General features: G+C 40.5%; 1 pseudogene; it reads left to right on the top strand.

Moving 5' to 3' along the window:
• The first annotated feature begins 1,182 nt into the window (after positions 1 to 1,182).
• Positions 1,183 to 17,664, top strand: part of LOC120154284 — a 26,819-nt pseudogene continuing 10,337 nt past the window's right edge.

Below are 17,664 nucleotides of genomic sequence, written 5' to 3'. Positions count from 1 at the left end.
TCTTCTCTTTTCCTCGTACCATCATGAATATCCATCACTGTGCCCCATCTACCTGCTATCTTCTCAAAGAAAGGTTCATTCCAGCATAACTGAGGAACTCCTAGTAATTCCACCATGCAGAAAGCCAATGCAACTCCCTCATCATTCAGTAATGGATCCACTCGATCAAACCATTGTTTTATAACCTCTTCCCTGTTACTCCATAAATCCAGCATATCCTCATGAGATTTAAAAACTATAACGCAAGAGTTCCATACATAACCCCATCTAGCAATTTGGACATCATAGCCTTCTTTAAGTAAGGCATTCTAAATAAACTCAGCCTGAAATGAGTGTTTGATAATCCCTGTTAAATACCTCTTAACCCAGTTGGAGCTATCTGATGGAATATGCATTTCCAAAATATTTTTCTTGACATTTCTCCTTTGAAGATCCTCGGAAAATAGTTCTTTGTTCCCCACTGTATTCCCATTTAACATCAAAGCATCCCTATAATTTCTGTCATCCCTTCTGCTTTTGTTGAAGTTCCCTACTTCTTTTGATTTTGAGGATTTTGCATAGTTCTAACTAGAAACCTTGTTTGAGTAAATATGCATCCCCCCTAACCTTGGACACCCATCCTTATATCTGGTAGGACTAACTGAGATATTCCTTCCATCAATCAGAACTCCGTTTAAAACATCAACAACCCTCTTCAAATCTGCCTCACTCTTAAAATGAACAAAAGCAAAGGTGGAAATTTTGTATTTTGGATTTCTTATTTGTTTGGGAATAAAGACTCTCGTAACAGGACCATGAACTAAGAATATTTCCCTTAAAGTACGACGAGAAACACTCCTACTGAGGTTGTTGACAAACGCCGACCAACACTCATCGGGAACTAACTTTTCTTTCAAATTCTCTCTCTCTACGTTTTTCTCTCTCACTCATTCTCTCTGTTTAAGTTCATTTTCTTTGATCGGTGATGAGATACATTACTAGATTTTTGAACCATTTCATAGAAGGATTACCTATATGGCAGTTATTCTATTTTGATATTATCATGTGTGCATGAAAAATTTTGATGCAAGAGAATGAAAGAATTGTGTTTTGTATTTTAAGTACATTACTAGATTTTTGAACCATTTTATAGAAGAATTATCTATTTGATAGTTATTTTATTTTGATATTTATCATGTGGGCATGAGGATTTTTGATGCAAGAGAAAGAAAGAAATGTGTATTGTAAAATTACTAGATTGTTTTACCTTTCAAAGTTCTTTCTTACATTGTCTGCATTCCAGAGTTTCTTAAGAATGCATTTTTTAAAATTGTGAAAGTTATTGCATTTCAAAGTTTAAAATTTTCTCGCAGGTTTTAAAGAGTGGTCCACTTTTTCTATCATCAAAAGGTTTGTTTACATTGCCTTTTGCAATTTAATTTAGTTAATAATTTTACTTTCACCTTACGTTTTGTGAAGCACCGCTGACTTATATTTACTAGAAAAATATGCATTATGAGGTTTATGTAGAAAGTCAACCCCAGGATAATGGCTTGGATTTCTATCAGTTATTATCTTTTCCTTTTTTGTTGGATTAAAGGAATTGGATGGACATTATGGAAGAAAAGGTGGTTCATTCTAACACATACTTCGCTGGTTTTCTTCAGAAGTGATCCTGTAAGTATTTGCAGTCTTCCAGATTGTCTGTGTCAATGTTCATACTTGTTTTCTGTTTTTTACATATATTGTTTTTTCTTGGCACAACAGACTTTAGGATCCCTGGGGATGATACTAATTTGCTACGGTTATCTTTTATGTGATCTGGATCTCTCTTAATCAGAAGCATGTGGTTCTTGAGTTTTATCTCCTCTCCTGAGAATGATTATTAGTGGCTAGAATATATCTTAACCAAAAAGTTGAAATTGAAATGATGTAATTTGCTATTAATATCTTTATGTGCTCTAATTCTCTCTCAATCTGAAGTGTATGCTTCAGTTATACCTCTTCTGAAATGACTATTAGTGGCAAGAATGTATCTTAATTAAAAGATAAATGAAAATCAAACTCTCTTGTCTATTTCACACAATAGGTTCTCACACTACTTCTACAGTTTTTAGGTTGTCTTCGGACAGGCTAAATAAGAATATCTGAAAGCATATTAAGCCGAAGTTGGAATAACTGGTCTAAAATTAAGTTTTTAAGGTGGCTCTAATCCATGAAATATTCCTACAGAAAATAATTAAATGTTAATTTAAGTGACCCATTAGTAATTTGTACGGACTTAGCATGGTAGAAATGATTGTTATCAAACTGTCTAATTTTGACAATTAAGGTTCTTTAGTTCAATATATCAGTTGTTTGGTTCTCCGTCAGAGTGCCCTCCTCCTAGTATGTATTTGGGTTAAACTTAATGATGCACCACAAGACAAATGGGGTTTCTGCTACATGGTATATTCGAGAGCTTCACCTTGAAGAGTAATATAGAAAAATGATTTAACTATTGATTTAGTTGAGGAAAGGATTTGGGCTAGGATATTGGGGAAAAACTGAAATATACTATATATTTACATGGTATATTCGAGAGCTTCACCTTGAAGAGTAATATAGAAAAAATGATTTAACTATTGATTCGGCTGAGGAAAGGATTTGGGCTAGGATATTGGGGAAGAACTGGAGTATGCTATATATTTACTAGATGCATTGATATTCGTTGGTTGGATGTTATAATCCTGCTATTATGTTGTTCTTCTCTCATAGTTCTGCGCAGAAGTCGATTTCCCTCTCTTTGTTTTTTGTTTATTTAAGATATTATAAGATTAATATACTTTTGAACTTTTCAGAATGCCAGTTCTCAGAAAGGGAATGAAGTGAATTTAACTCTTGGCGGTATTGATCTCAACAATTCAGGCAGGTTGGCTTGCATTTCTGAAAAGATTATCAATTCTTGATATCTTCTTCAAATTGTGAATGTCATTAAAGTTTGAAATGTTTACTAACTCATGGTACCATTCAAAATTTCTAGTGTGGTTGTCAAAGCTGATAAAAAACTCATTACCATGCAATTTCAAGATGGCCGCGATGGACGAACCTTCACACTCAAGGTTGTTTATTCATTCTGCATCTATAATATCTCCTTTGATTACTTTTTTTTAACTGTTTCGTGTCATACTTTCATCTAAATCATAACATGACGGTTCCTTTTGTGATGTTGCAGGCTGAAACTTCGGAAGATTTGTACGAGTGGAAGGCCGCACTTGAGAAAGCTTTGTCACAAGCTCCAAGTTTTGCTGGGGGACAAAATGGTGTCTCTGGGAATGATCAGGCATATGCAGTTGATAGTTCTAAGGAACAAGGTAAGTTCCAACCATTTTTTTAAGAAATTGATTTTTTAAATTTTGAATGGACTCTGTAGAAGCTTCATTAATATCTAGCTCCTAATGTAAACACCGGAAATATTGCATAATATAAGATCATTAATCATAAAGTTTAGTATGTTATTTTCATCAGGAGCCTTAGCTTGGAGTTAATTTTTCTATGTACCCTCCTTTTTTGGTTTTCCTTTATCTCTTTATTTTTAAAATTAAATTTTGTATAACTTTGTATCTCCTAATGTAAACACCGAAAATATTACATGATATAAGTTCATTAATCATAAAGTTTAGTATATTATTGATCGAGAGCCTTATGTCACGAAATTGGGCCTTTTCCCCACACTTTGGGCTATGTTGGGCCACATTTGGTCTTGGAGGTTGATAGAATAGTGTAGATTATTCTAGAACACTCAAGACTTGTACATATTCTAGAAGCATTCTAGAGTCTTCCATGTTAGGTAGGAAATAATGGAGAATTCTAGAGAATATCTCCCTACCGTAGGATCAAATCAATCTCCACCGTCCATTGAGGAGGTGGGATGCTATAAATAGGTGTAGAATCCTCATTTGTAAATCATCCAAGAGTTGTAAGCATTCAAGCATTCAACAAGCTTTCTCTCTAAGTTCTTTCCTCCCTTCTTTGTTTCCTTGCCAATCCTTTCTCTAGCACGAGTTCGAGTGAGGCTGACTTAGCTATCGCGAGGGGCGAAAAGGAGCTAAGGCCGCACGAGGCTTATTGAGCGATTAAGTCCGTGACAGTTGGTATCAGAGCCAGTAAAGGCGTCAATATCGTGCACGTGTATTGTAGGAATGGCCGGAAATTCGAACGAGTCGTCTGTTGCTGAGGAACGTGGAAGAGAAGCTGCACCCAACAACAAGAATAAGAAGAGGGACCAAAGTAAGGCCCGCGAAAGCGCTTCCATAGAACCGATGGTGGCAGAGTTTGGCGAGAAGCTGGAGAGGGTCCAGCACGACTTCAAGACGTTGGAGGACCATGTCTTGGAGCAAGTTGACACACTCAAAGGAAATGCCGAAGAGACCAACAACGAGGTCGAAGCTCGGTTCATACAACTAGAGGATATGATCCAAGCCGTCCGTGAAAGCATCGAGGGGATGCGGGAGGACTTGACGCTCTGCAAGAGAGCCGCCGTTAGCGGGAGCGCTAACCATGTCTCCACCCCGAGGGTCGAGTGCCCCAAGCCGCAAGGGTTCAACGGGGCAAGAGACGCCAAGGAAGTCGAAAACTACCTATGGCGGATGGAGCAATACTTCGAGGGAATCGGCCTTAACGACGAGGCCGCCAAGGTAAAGACCGCTGCCTTATATCTTTCCGATACTGCTATGTTATGGTGGCGTAGGAAACATGCCGACATTGAGCGAGGAGCTTGTCGGGTAGATACGTGGGATGAGTTCAAGAAAGAACTCAAGAAGCACTTCTATCCCGAGAATGTGGTCTACGAGGCTCGCAAGAAATTACGGGAGTTGAAGCAACGGGGTATCATGCGGGACTATGTGAAAGAATTCACAACTCTTATGCTTCAAATTCCCAATATGTCCGAAGAAGATCTCTTGTTCTACTTCATTGACGGACTACAAGGATGGGCCAAGCAAGAGATGCACCGTCGGGACATTAAAACGGTTGATGAGGCCATTGCCATCGCCGAGTCACTCGTCGACTTCCAACCCTACTCCCACACCAATGCAACGAAAAATAAAGATAAGTACCCAGCCAAAGGTGGGGGAGAACGGCGGGAGAATTACCAAGGCAACCGAGACCGAGATCACCGAAGGCCACAAGCTAAAGAGGGAGATCGTGATCGACGTCCGGGGCGAAGGGACTATGAAGAGAAGAAAAAGGCCTTCGTTCCCAAAGGAGGATGCTTCTTGTGTAAAGGACCGCATCCGATGAGTAGCTGTCCCAAACTTGGTTCATTGTCTGCCATCGTCGATCGTCAAGACACAGAGTCTCAAGCCGAGATGGGGTCACTCCAAGTTCTGAACGCCTTGAAGGCCAAGCCATTGACACCAACATCAAGTAATGGACTCATGTATGTGGAAGCGGTGATCAACGAGAAGCCGGCAAGAGCCATGGTGGACACGGGAGCTACCCACAATTTCGTGTCTAAAGACGAAGCCAACCGTTTGGGCCTAAAGTACACTGGGAGCACAGGATGGCTCAAGACGGTAAACACACAAGCTGTACCACTCCATGGCGTGGCACGAGGGGTCGAGCTACGCTTAGGCACTTGGAAGGGCCAAGTGAACTTTTCTGTCATTCCCATTGATGACTTTAAGGTCGTTTTGGGGTTAGACTTTCTCCGACAGGTAACCGCTATCCCTATGCCTTCCTTTAGTTCTGTTTGCATCTTGGAGAAAGGGTCTCCTTGCATGATCCCCACGATCGAGGTACCAAAAGAGCAAGGTCGAGATGCCACACAACTCTCGGCCATACAACTTGGTAAAGGCATCAAGAAAGGGGACATTACTTACTTGGCCATACTAAAGGAAGATGACGAGATCGAGAAAACAGATGACCTACCATTGATCATCCGTGAAGTCTTAGAGGAGAACAAGGACGTGATGCCGCCCGAGTTACCAAATAAACTTCCACCGAGGCGTGAGGTGGATCACAAGATAGAGTTGGAATCCGGTGCTAAGCCGCCTGCCCTGGCACCCTACCGAATGGCCCCACCCGAACTTGAGGAACTTCGAAGGCAACTCAAGGAGCTAGTCGATATGGGAATGATTCGACCTTCGAAGGCACCGTATGGCGCACCGGTACTCTTCCAAAAGAAGCACGATGGGTCATTACGCATGTGCGTCGATTACCGGGCACTTAACAAGGTAACCATTAAAAATCGCTACCCGATCCCTTTGATTGCCGATTTATTTGACAGACTTGGAGGAGCCAAGGTGTACACGAAGATGGACTTGCAAAAAGGCTACTACCAAGTTCGAATAGCAGAAGGCGACGAGCCAAAGACTGCATGCATCACCCGATACGGATCGTACGAGTGGTTGGTCATGCCCTTTGGTCTAACCAATGCACCGGCAACGTTTTGCACGCTCATGAACAAGCTCTTCCAACCGTACTTGGACCAGTTCATGGTGGTGTACTTGGACGATATCGTGGTATACAGTAACTCCATCGGCGAACATGTAGACCACTTGAGGATTGTGTTCAAGATACTTCGAGAAAACGAGTTGTACGTCAAGAAGGAAAAGTGCACGTTTGCCACCGAGGAAGTACACTTCCTTGGACATGTAATCGGCCACGGGAAGCTATTAATGGACAAGAACAAAATCAAGGCCATAACCGAGTGGGAGCCGCCGACCAAGGTAAGTGAGATGAGGTCCTTCCTTGGTCTAGTAAATTATTATCGCCGGTTTATACAGGGCTACTCAGCGCGAGCATCACCATTAACGGACCTACTCAAGAAGGGGAAGGCATGGGAGTGGTCCGAACAATGTCAAAAGGCCTTTGAGAACCTGAAGGCAGCAGTTAGCCAAGAACCTGTCTTGGCCTTACCCGACTTTACCATGCCGTTCGAGGTGCATACCGATGCATCCGACTTTGCTATCGGGGGAGTATTAATGCAAGAGGGGCATCCGATAGCATTTGAGAGCCGTAAGCTGAATGACACCGAGAGGCGGTACACGGTGCAAGAGAATGAGATGACAGCCATCATCCATTGCTTGCGGGTATGGAGACATTACTTACTCGGCGCGCACTTCACCATCAAGACCGACAACGTGGCGACGAGTTACTTTCAGACCCAGAAGAAGCTATCACCAAAACAAGCTAGGTGGCAAGACTTCCTAGCCGAGTTCGACTACACGTTGGAATATAAGCCGGGCAAAGCCAACGTTGTAGCCGATGCCTTAAGTCGAAAGGCGGAGCTCGCCGCGATCTCTCTAGCCAAGGGAACCGTGTTGGAACGCATCAAGGAGGGCCTTGAGCAAGATCCAATGGCAAGAGAATTAGTAAAGCTGGCTAGCGATGGCAAAACCCAACGGTTTTGGGTAGAGGACGGTCTACTCTACACCAAGGGACGACGAATCTATGTTCCAAAGTGGGACAACTTAAGGCGAGATCTTGTCAAAGAGTGTCACGACACCAAGTGGGCTGGTCATCCGGGTCAAAAGCGCACTATGGCATTGCTAGAGACGGCATACTATTGGCCCCATATGAAGGATAGCGTGGAGCTTTACGTGAAGACTTGTCTTGTGTGCCAACAAGACAAAGTGGAGAACCGACAGCCGACGGGATTACTGGAACCTTTACCAGTTCCCCAAAGACCTTGGGATGCGATCACCTTGGATTTCATTAGTGCATTACCCAAGTCCGAGGGATACGGTTCGATCATGGTCGTCGTGGACCGATTTTCTAAGTATGGGACTTTCATACCATGCCCCAAGGATTGCACTGCGGAGGAGGCCGCGCGAGCATTCTTCAAGAATGTCGTGAAGCATTGGGGCCTACCAAGGAGCATCATCAGTGATCGAGACCCTCGATTTACCGGACGCCTTTGGACGGAATTGTTCAAGCTCCTTGGCACCGAGTTAAATTTCTCCACAAGCTTTCACCCTCAAACTGATGGGCAGACCGAACGGGTGAACTCCTTGTTGGAGTGTTATTTGCGGCACTTTGTGAGTGCTAACCAGCGAGATTGGGCTAAATTGCTAGACGTCGCCCAATTCTCTTATAACTTGCATCGAAGTGAAGCCACAGGCCGGAGTCCGTTCGAGCTTGCGACCGGACAACAACCGCTCACGCCGCACACATTGACAATGCCACTTGACGAGGGTAAGAGTCCCGGGGCCGCCAAGATGGCTAAGTCATGGGAGGAGAACGCCGACATCGCCCGCGCATGTCTGGAGAAAGCACGAAAGAAGATGAAGAAATGGGCGGACGAGAAAAGGCGACATCGAGAGTTCTCCGTTGGAGACCTAGTCTTTGTGAAGCTTTTGCCACAACAATTCAAAGCCCTTCGAAGCGTTCACAAAGGACTAATACGGAGATACGAGGGACCATTCCAAGTACTTGCCAAGGTGGGAAAAGTGTCTTATCGCTTAGACTTGCCAAGTACACTTAAGATTCATCCGGTCTTCCATGTAAGTATGCTCAAGCCATATCATGCCGACAAGGAAGACCCAAGCCGAGGGTATTCGCATCGAGCACCTCCCGTAGTAACCAAGTCTTATGACAAAGAGGTGGAAATGGTGCTCACAAGCAGGACGGTCCGCAAGAGAGGAGTCCCACCGCGTACCGAGTATTTAATCAAGTGGAAAGGACTACCAGAGTCTGAGGCAACATGGGAGCTAGCTGAAGACTTGTGGCAGTTCGAAGAACATCTCAAAGCGTACGAGGCGACGAGGACGACGCCATAATAGGTGGGGGAGAATGTCACGAAATTGGGCCTTTTCCCCACACTTTGGGCTATGTTGGGCCACATTTGGTCTTGGAGGTTGATAGAATAGTGTAGATTATTCTAGAACACTCAAGACTTGTACATATTCTAGAAGCATTCTAGAGTCTTCCATGTTAGGTAGGAAATAATGGAGAATTCTAGAGAATATCTCCCTACCGTAGGATCAAATCAATCTCCACCGTCCATTGAGGAGGTGGGATGCTATAAATAGGTGTAGAATCCTCATTTGTAAATCATCCAAGAGTTGTAAGCATTCAAGCATTCAACAAGCTTTCTCTCTAAGTTCTTTCCTCCCTTCTTTGTTTCCTTGCCAATCCTTTCTCTAGCACGAGTTCGAGTGAGGCTGACTTAGCTATCGCGAGGGGCGAAAAGGAGCTAAGGCCGCACGAGGCTTATTGAGCGATTAAGTCCGTGACACTTAGCTGGGAGTTACTTTTTTTCTATGTGCCCTCTTTTTTCTTTCTAATTTTCCTTTATCTCTTTATTTTGTTATGTTTCTTTACAAGCCTGCCAAGTTGTTTCTAGGTTCTAATTTACTTGGTTGTTTTGATTTATTTTTCTTCTCATTTGAGACATTGTTCTCTTTCTTTCTGTTAGTGAATGATAAACAGCCTGAGAGATCCATAGTCCTATACAGACCAATTTTACTTGCACTGGAAGATGTTGATGGTGCTCCAATATTTTTGGAGAAAGCCTTAAGATTTGTAGAAGAACATGGTGAGTGTTCTTTTGTTTTTTTATAGGAATAGATGGCCTTATTAAAAACCTCCCTCTTAGAGGTCCTTTACCATATGGTAAGAACCAACTAGCGGAAGGAGGAAAAGAGTGCCAGACTTTATTGATTGCAAATGAATTACATAAGACTTAAAAACAGTCCTACAAGATACATAAAACTTAAACACACTGCTAAAAATCATAACTGCTGAACGCCCCAACTCGCTGAAACAACAATTCCCATCACCCAATCCCCTCCTTTGCTAGCTTATTAGCCTCGCAATTACAGCACCTCGGAATCCACCTCACAATAATCTCGTGCACATACATTGTAGAAGCTATCTCTTTAACTAGATTAGAAAGAAAAGTAGGGACAGTTGCTTGATCTTTCAACTATTCCACCGCTAGTTTACAATCAGATTCCACAATTTACCTTCCTTTCGGTGCCCATTCTGAAGAAACAAATAAATCTATTCCTTTCTTGATTGCTTTCAACTCTGCTACGATGATAGGAGTAGGTCCAACATTTTCTGAAAAGAAATCAGCTTTGTCCGATTCCAGTCTCTGAGAATACCCCCAATTCCAGCAATTCTCCCAACAGTACAAACAGCTCCATCCACATTCATTCTATAAAAGTCAGTTGGAGGAGGACTCCAACTAACCACCGACATGTTCAAATCTTTTATAACTGAGCAAGTGTCTGCCAATGAAGGATCAACAATTAACGAATCCACCTGAATAGAGCTTTTGGGATACTTTGCTAAGAACCATTTCGCTAACCTTAGCCGAACCGTGAAAAACAAAGCGAATCTGTCCAGTTTACCTCTATTAAAGATGATATCATTTCTAAATTTCCATAAAGACCATAGGATTGCCGCTAGAATGAATTTCCACATGGCAGAATAAAGCTTCAAATATGTCCAAGAGCTAAGGAGGGAGGGAGGATCAGAGGGTAAAACACACGAAATACCCCAAAAGCCGATAATTTTATTCCACAATTCCCACGAAACTTGACAAGAAATAAAAAGATGTTGAACAGATTCTTCACAAAGATTGCAAAGAGGACATAAAATATCATCCCCTAGGGGAACCCCCGTTTCTTCAACTCCACTCTCACCGGTAATTTTTTATGGGATACTTGCCAAAGGAAAGCCTCAACTCTAGGAGGAACTAAACCCATCCAAACATATTTGTTCCATAAAAATGAATTTTCATTAGAATAGGAAAAAGACTTCCTACAAGCTTTAATCGAAAACAACTCCTCCCCCACTTCATCCCATAGCAAACAATCCTCCAAAGATTCGGTTAATTTAATGTTTTTGAGTCTATCCAATAGCTCCACCAACTGAACCACCTCCCAGTCACAGAGATTCCTCCTCGTTCTATTATTCCACTCCCATCCAATCGAATCGAAGCTCCCAAAATCAGCAACCTTGCCCCCTTGGATTGGAGAAAGAGCAAAAATCCTAGGGAAAAGCATTTTCAAAGAAAAATCCCCTAACCAAGTATCATTCCAAAATGAGATCGATTTTCCATTCCCCTACTTGTAACTTCGCATGGGCTCTAAGGCAACCTCCAACAACATCATCTTTGGTGAAGTTATTAACAATTCCCCTCCAAATCCAAGAGTCCTTATGGGAGAGGACCTTGGTAATATCCATGGAATTGCAACTAACATAATGTTTGGTGCATATGAAACGCTTCCACAATGAACTTTTCTCATTAGCAAACTTCCACACCCACTTTCCCAACAAGGCTCAGTTAGAATATTTCAAGTCGACAACTCCCAAACCTCCACAACTCGAAGGATTGCAAATCTTATCCCAACGTACCTAATGCATTTTCTTCTTCTCGGCCCCATCACCCCATAAAAAAGCCGCCATCAAAGAATTTAACTTCTTGCAAATAGTAAAAGGCATCTTGAAAAAAGATAGAAAGAAGACAGGTAAAGATGACAAAACTGACTTAATAAGCACCAATCTACCTGCCAATGACAAGGAAGAGGCTTTCCACCTTGCTAGTTTCTTGTGGAAATTATCAAGAACCGACTCCCACAATTTCTTTTTGCCCCTAATGGAAGTCCCAAGTATACAGTCAGAAATGAACCTATAGAGCATCCAATAGACGCAACCCAATCTTCCATGATATCATCCTCCACATTAATGCAAAAAAGTTTGCTTTTAGCTAAATTAAGATGAAGTCCCGTCATTAAGCTATAAATCCTCAGAACTCGTCTCACATTCTTTATCTGAGTAATGGAAGCTCCACAAAAAATAATAAGGTCATCTGCGAACTGAAGATGAGACAAAGTGAAATTATTTTGGTTTTTGCCAAATGCAAACCCTTGAAATAGGCCAATTTCCACAGCTTTGGATAACATCATGTGAAGTAGTTCACCAACCACGTTAAACAAAAGAGGAGAAAGGCTACATCCTTGTCTCAAGCCTTTAGCTATTGGGAACTCCTCTGTAGGTGACCCATTGACTAAAACCGAGATTGAGGTTGTGGAAATACACTGTGAAATCCAAGAACACCACCTTTCACAGAAGCCCATGACTTTCAAAAGCCTTAGAAGAATCTGCCAGTCAACTGTATCATATGCTCTGCTAAAATCGACTTTGAAAACGACTCCTCTAAGCCCTTGTTTCCTCCAAAAATCAATGCCTTCATTTGCTATACAAGCACAATCCAACAATTGTCTCCCCGGAATAAAAGCAAACTGAGTTGGGCTTACAATATCATTAACACATAATGAAAGTCTCTTAGACAGAACTTTTGAAAGAATCTTATATAGATTGCCCACAAGGCTGATAGGTCTGTAGTCTTCAATACACTCTGGATTACCTTTTTTAGGAATCAAGGTAATAAATGTATGATTTACCCTATGAACCCATTCCTTTCCTTTGTAAAAATCAGAAAAAAAAACTCCATGATCTGGGCCTTTAGATTCAACCATAATTTCTTATAAAATCCCATGGTAAAACCATCCGGGCCAGGAGCTTTAGAACTTTCAGAAGAAGCAATTGCTTGCCAAACTTCTTGCTCCGAAAATTCTGCCTCGAGACATTCTCTTTGAACTGCTGTCAATTGTTTAAAATCAAAATTAAAGCCTGCAACTTCCAGAGTTGATTTGTCATTATATGCATTCTTGAAAAAATTGAAAACAATTGCTTTTATCTGTTCTGGATCTGAAATAAATCCCCCTTCATACTTCAATGAATGAATGGAATTGATTTTGTTTCTCCTCAATGCAGTAAGGTGGAAGAACCTTGTATTTCTATCTCCATCTTTAATCCATCTTGTTCTAGACTTCTGAAACCAGATCCTCTCCTCGATTCTCAACAGCCTCCATAACTCTTTTTTAAAATCAATCAGCTGATTCCACTCCCCTGAAGACAAGTTTCCACCTTGAGATTTTTTATCCAAAGCACTAATTTTAAATTCCAGCTGCGAGATGGATTCACCCAGTCCTATGTGACAACTACCAGGCCAGTTTTTGATTTTATTTTTTACAGCCTGTAACAACCTGAAAATACCCCTTCTATTCTTCTTCTTTTTCTCTACTGCCAGTGATTCTTCAACCAATTCATCAAAACCTTGTTCTTCTAAAAGAAAATTAAATAACCTAAAGGGTTTAGGCCCCCAATTAATAGAAACATCCTCCAACAAAACTGGATTGTGATTTGAAATTGATTTTGGTAGAAGACTTTGTGTAACATTAGAAAAACTGTTAAGAAATCTGGCACAAATTAGGAACCGGTCCAATCTCACCTAAGTTGAAGATTCTCTATTGTTGCACCACGTGTATGTACCTCCTAACAAAGGCAAATCAATGAGATTCGCTTGCTGCACAAAGGATCTAAGGATATCGATTGAATTCCAATTTTGTGATTTCCCTTGCTTTTCATCCGTATCAATATACGCATTGAAATCTCCCCCAATACATACTAGTAAATTCTGAGACATAACAAATTGCAGCAGCTCCCCATAAAACTCTTCCTTTTCTGATTCGATAGAAGGCCCATACACATTTATAAAAACAAACTCTATTTGCCCATTCAACAATTTCCCCATTACTGCCAAAAACCTACTGTGAGCATGCTGGCGAAAGACTTGAACCACACTTTCATTCCACATGGTAATCAACCCCCCCAATGATCCTTGAGCTGGAGACACCAGGACTCCCTTTAGCAAATTACCCCCTATCCTCCTAATAATCGACACATGTACTAGACCCAACTTTGATTCTTGAATGAATAGAAAAACTGGTTTCAACTTCCTTACTTGCCTTGCAACTGCTACAGATTTTTCTCTTCTTCCAAGGCCCCTTATGTTCCACGTTAAAATAGTTAGATTATTCATTAGAGATAATTAACACCCAAACAACAAAATACCAAAACTGCAGACAACACATACTGACCACCAGTCAAGACTCCCTTACTACCTCTAAATGTTGTTCCAGACTTAAAATTTTTTCAATGAAAACCTCATTCTCTTCGTTAAAAGAAATGCCTAACATTTGACAAACTTGCCAAGTAGCTAACGCTTCCTCCAACAACTTTGAAAACGTGAATGAAGAAGCTGTATAGATATTAACCCTGTCCATGGCTTCAGAGATTAAGTATCTTTTCTTCCTTCTAAATTCTTTACTTGACCCTAAAGTGGAAGAAGAAGCTACTGCCGCACTTTCTGAGAATTGACTACGGATTAAAGGAGCCGAAGATGAGTCCTGTAAATTGGCAGAACAGAAGATGTCCTTGTCCTGTTCACCTCCACTGAAAATTGGAGACAGTTTCTGATAAATAGTGAGCTCAGCGGCATTCTGTTTCTTAATCAGAATACCCTCTGCACAAGTGACATCATCTTTCAAACCCGAGCACTGCCATATACGTCTATTCCTTGTTCTTCTGTATACCCTTGCATAACAAGATTTACCTCTCCTACCATCGAGAACACTTCTTAAAGACAAACATTTAGAAACAGGAAATCCCAGCTTCCACTTCTTAGTACTCTTAACATTATTTTCACAAACTTCTTCCTGTGTCGGATTTCCTCCTGCTTGCTTTCCAGGAACATGAAGCTGAACTGCCTGAACACCCTCAGTAATGTCCTCAAATAAGATGCCTCTTTCATCTTCAAATGATTTAGGAGGAGATTGAGCATTTGGATGAAATTTTGTCCCATCCCAATTTAATTTCACAACAGGCCCAGCTGGAATTAATTTAGTAACTGGGGAATGAGACTCCCAATTAGAGTCTGAATGGGCTGAACTACTTTGATCCACCACCTCTCTCAGCCCAATACCCGCATAATCCCTATTAGGACTTGAACAAAATTCAAATTTGTCTGACATCCCATTAATGCCGGGTTGTGTGAGAGACTCTTTTTCCAAAGAGTGTTCCCCACTACCCACCATCATCCCACTATCTTGACTTTTTTGAACGCACATGTCCAACTTTGACCAAACTCCTTCAGCTGACAGCCCCCTATCTTGACTATTCTGAAGCCACGTGTCAACCTTTGACCTGAATCCTTTTGCTGAGTTCTCCCTATATTCTTCTTCCTTCTCTGTGTTTCCACCATCGTCACTGCTGCTACCATATGAACAGTTCTGCCTCAAAACTCCAAAAGCTTCAGAAATAGATTTAGAGCTGGATCCCACATTAATTTTAACTTTAAACGATCTTCCATAAGATCCTACAATAACATATTCTTGTACATCAAAAGGGCTTGCAACCCTTAACAGCATTCTGGCCGAAGAGAGGTCATCTCTATTTCTTGTTTCCTCCATTATACTAACAACCTTTCCCCACTTACCTCCAAGCTTCTCCAGAAAAGGTACGCTCCAGCTAAGAAGCGGTAAACCAACTAACTCGACCAAGCAATAGGCCAAAGGGACTCCATCTTCACTCAACAAAGGATCTACCCAATCAAACCAGTAGTGGAATTTCTCTCTAAGACTTGACCACGCCTTTAAAAATTGTTGCAATCTGAAGTATATGCCAAAGTTCTAATTCCATATACTGGCTAACTACCTCTAATGCATATAGTATAATAAATATATGTGTATGTCTTTTTTTTTCCTTTCAAATTCCTCTCTCAAGATATCCATATTCTGGATAAGGTTCATGCATGGCTACTGCTTGTGTCTCATTTTCTCTATGTTTGTTTCAAGAATTTTCCCCATTGTTTGCAAGTTTAGAAGCCTCAGAAGCTGCACGTGTCATGTTAATTTCAGTATTTTAAGTCACATAACAAAGAACTTTAATTCATTTTCATTAAGCTCCTTTTACTTGTGTTCAAATAATTTCATAGGAGTTAAAGTAGAAGGGATCTTGAGGCAGGCTGCAGATGTTGAGGATGTTGAGCGCCAAATTCGGGAATTTGAACAGGGTTTGTTTAATACACACTATCATTGACTATATTCAATTTTGACATTGCTTTCAACTGTCATAGTTTATGTTCTTTCCTTACACGTTGGATTTATTAATTTAATATTTAATGTTTGGCTGCAAACAATGCTATCAAAGGTAGTTTTGTAAAAACTTAAATTTGGATTGCTATTCACGTGTGAAAATTTTCTTACTTTATAGACAGAGAAAGAAGCCAGGCTACTTTGTATGCTTGTAGTTCTAGAATGCTCTTTGTTCAGTCTTCGAACTCTTTTTTTGTGATGCCTTTTCTTTTTGCAGGAAAAATTGAGTTCTCTCAGGACGAGGATGCACATGTTGTTGCCGACTGTGTCAAGGTATGCCTTACTAGTTGCCACAATATTTTTTCATTCAAGTTGCATCATATTCTTCTAGTATTTTGTTGTTTAATTTGCTTTATGCTATTTTCCAGTATGTAATTCGAGAGTTGCCATCAGCTCCTGTCCCTGCATCATGCTGCAATGCGCTATTACAAGCATGCCGTAAGTCTTTCATTGAACTGTTTTTTATTTTTTCTGCCTTAACCTGAAATAGATCGTAACATGCTTTCCACTATTGGATCTTGATGCCTCTAATTCTGAAGGTAAGTATATGTTGGACAATCCTTATCGGGTGAATTTCTTGTATTCTGAATTGGTTGGACTAGTAAGGAATGCTGTGGAAATAGTCTGGTTGCATTTTGTGAGCTCTATGATATTGCATTTTGGATGATATATTACCTAATTGTTATTATTTTTGAAGATTCGATTTTTTATTCTGTTACTGGGCATCATACAATGATTAGGAACCGACCACAGTGCTAGAGTCAATGCTATGCGTATGGCAGTATTGGACACATTTCCTGAGCCAAATCGTCGCTTATTACAGAGGTAGCCGGTTCATCACTGTCAGTCCTTGATCTTTATAGTAAAATGCTTTTCTTAGTACAAATTATTTTCAGTATGCAATTTTTGCATTATTTCCTGAGCATTATAGATATTTTTTAAAGGAGAGCTGTTATTGCATCTGGGAGTTAAAAGATAACATTACAGTTACCAGTCCATGCATGTATAAAATTAGAAAACTACATTAAAGATAACTCATGAATAATCGAGGCCAGAAGTTTCTGTTGAATCAAAATAGAGTAAAAACTCTAATTGATTAAAAAAAAAACTCTCTTTAGAATAATCTCACAAAATTGCAAAAGGGAAGAACTCTTAAGAAAGCTTTCAAATGCTTATAATTAAGCTTTGATTGTTGGATGATAAAACTCAAATACAAGTAGGGTATTTATAGGTTACAAGAAACAATCTAAACCACTCATTAAAATAAACACTAAATAATCTAAACCATTGAAATTAAAACATGAGAAAAATACTTAATTTTCACCTAACTAAATTGATGTAAGCAATGACATCAAAACTAAATTGATGTAAGCAATGACATCAAATTAATTTAGGTGTGAACATATAGGCTAATATTGAATTTTCAACACTCCCCCTCAATGTTAGCCTCCATTCTTTGAATCACGCCATGCTGACGACGGAAATGTTCAAACTTTCCAACACTCAAGCTTTTTGTAAACAAGTCAGCAATTTGCTCATCTGTCTTGATTTGCCTCATCTCAATCTCTTCTTGCAAAACTTTTTCCCTAACAAAGTGGTAATGTACTTCCACATGTTTAGTTCTTGCATGAAAGACAGGATTCTCCGCTAGCCGAATTGCCGATTGGTTGTCACAATACAACGGAATTGCATA

This window comes from Hibiscus syriacus, unplaced genomic scaffold (genome assembly GCF_006381635.1).
Source record: "Hibiscus syriacus cultivar Baekdansim isolate YM2019G1 unplaced genomic scaffold, ASM638163v2 tig00111127_pilon, whole genome shotgun sequence".
Classification (NCBI taxonomy): Eukaryota; Viridiplantae; Streptophyta; class Magnoliopsida; order Malvales; family Malvaceae; genus Hibiscus; species Hibiscus syriacus.
Note: the sequence above shows the minus strand (reverse complement) of the source record. Positions and strands in the feature narration are given on the sequence as shown.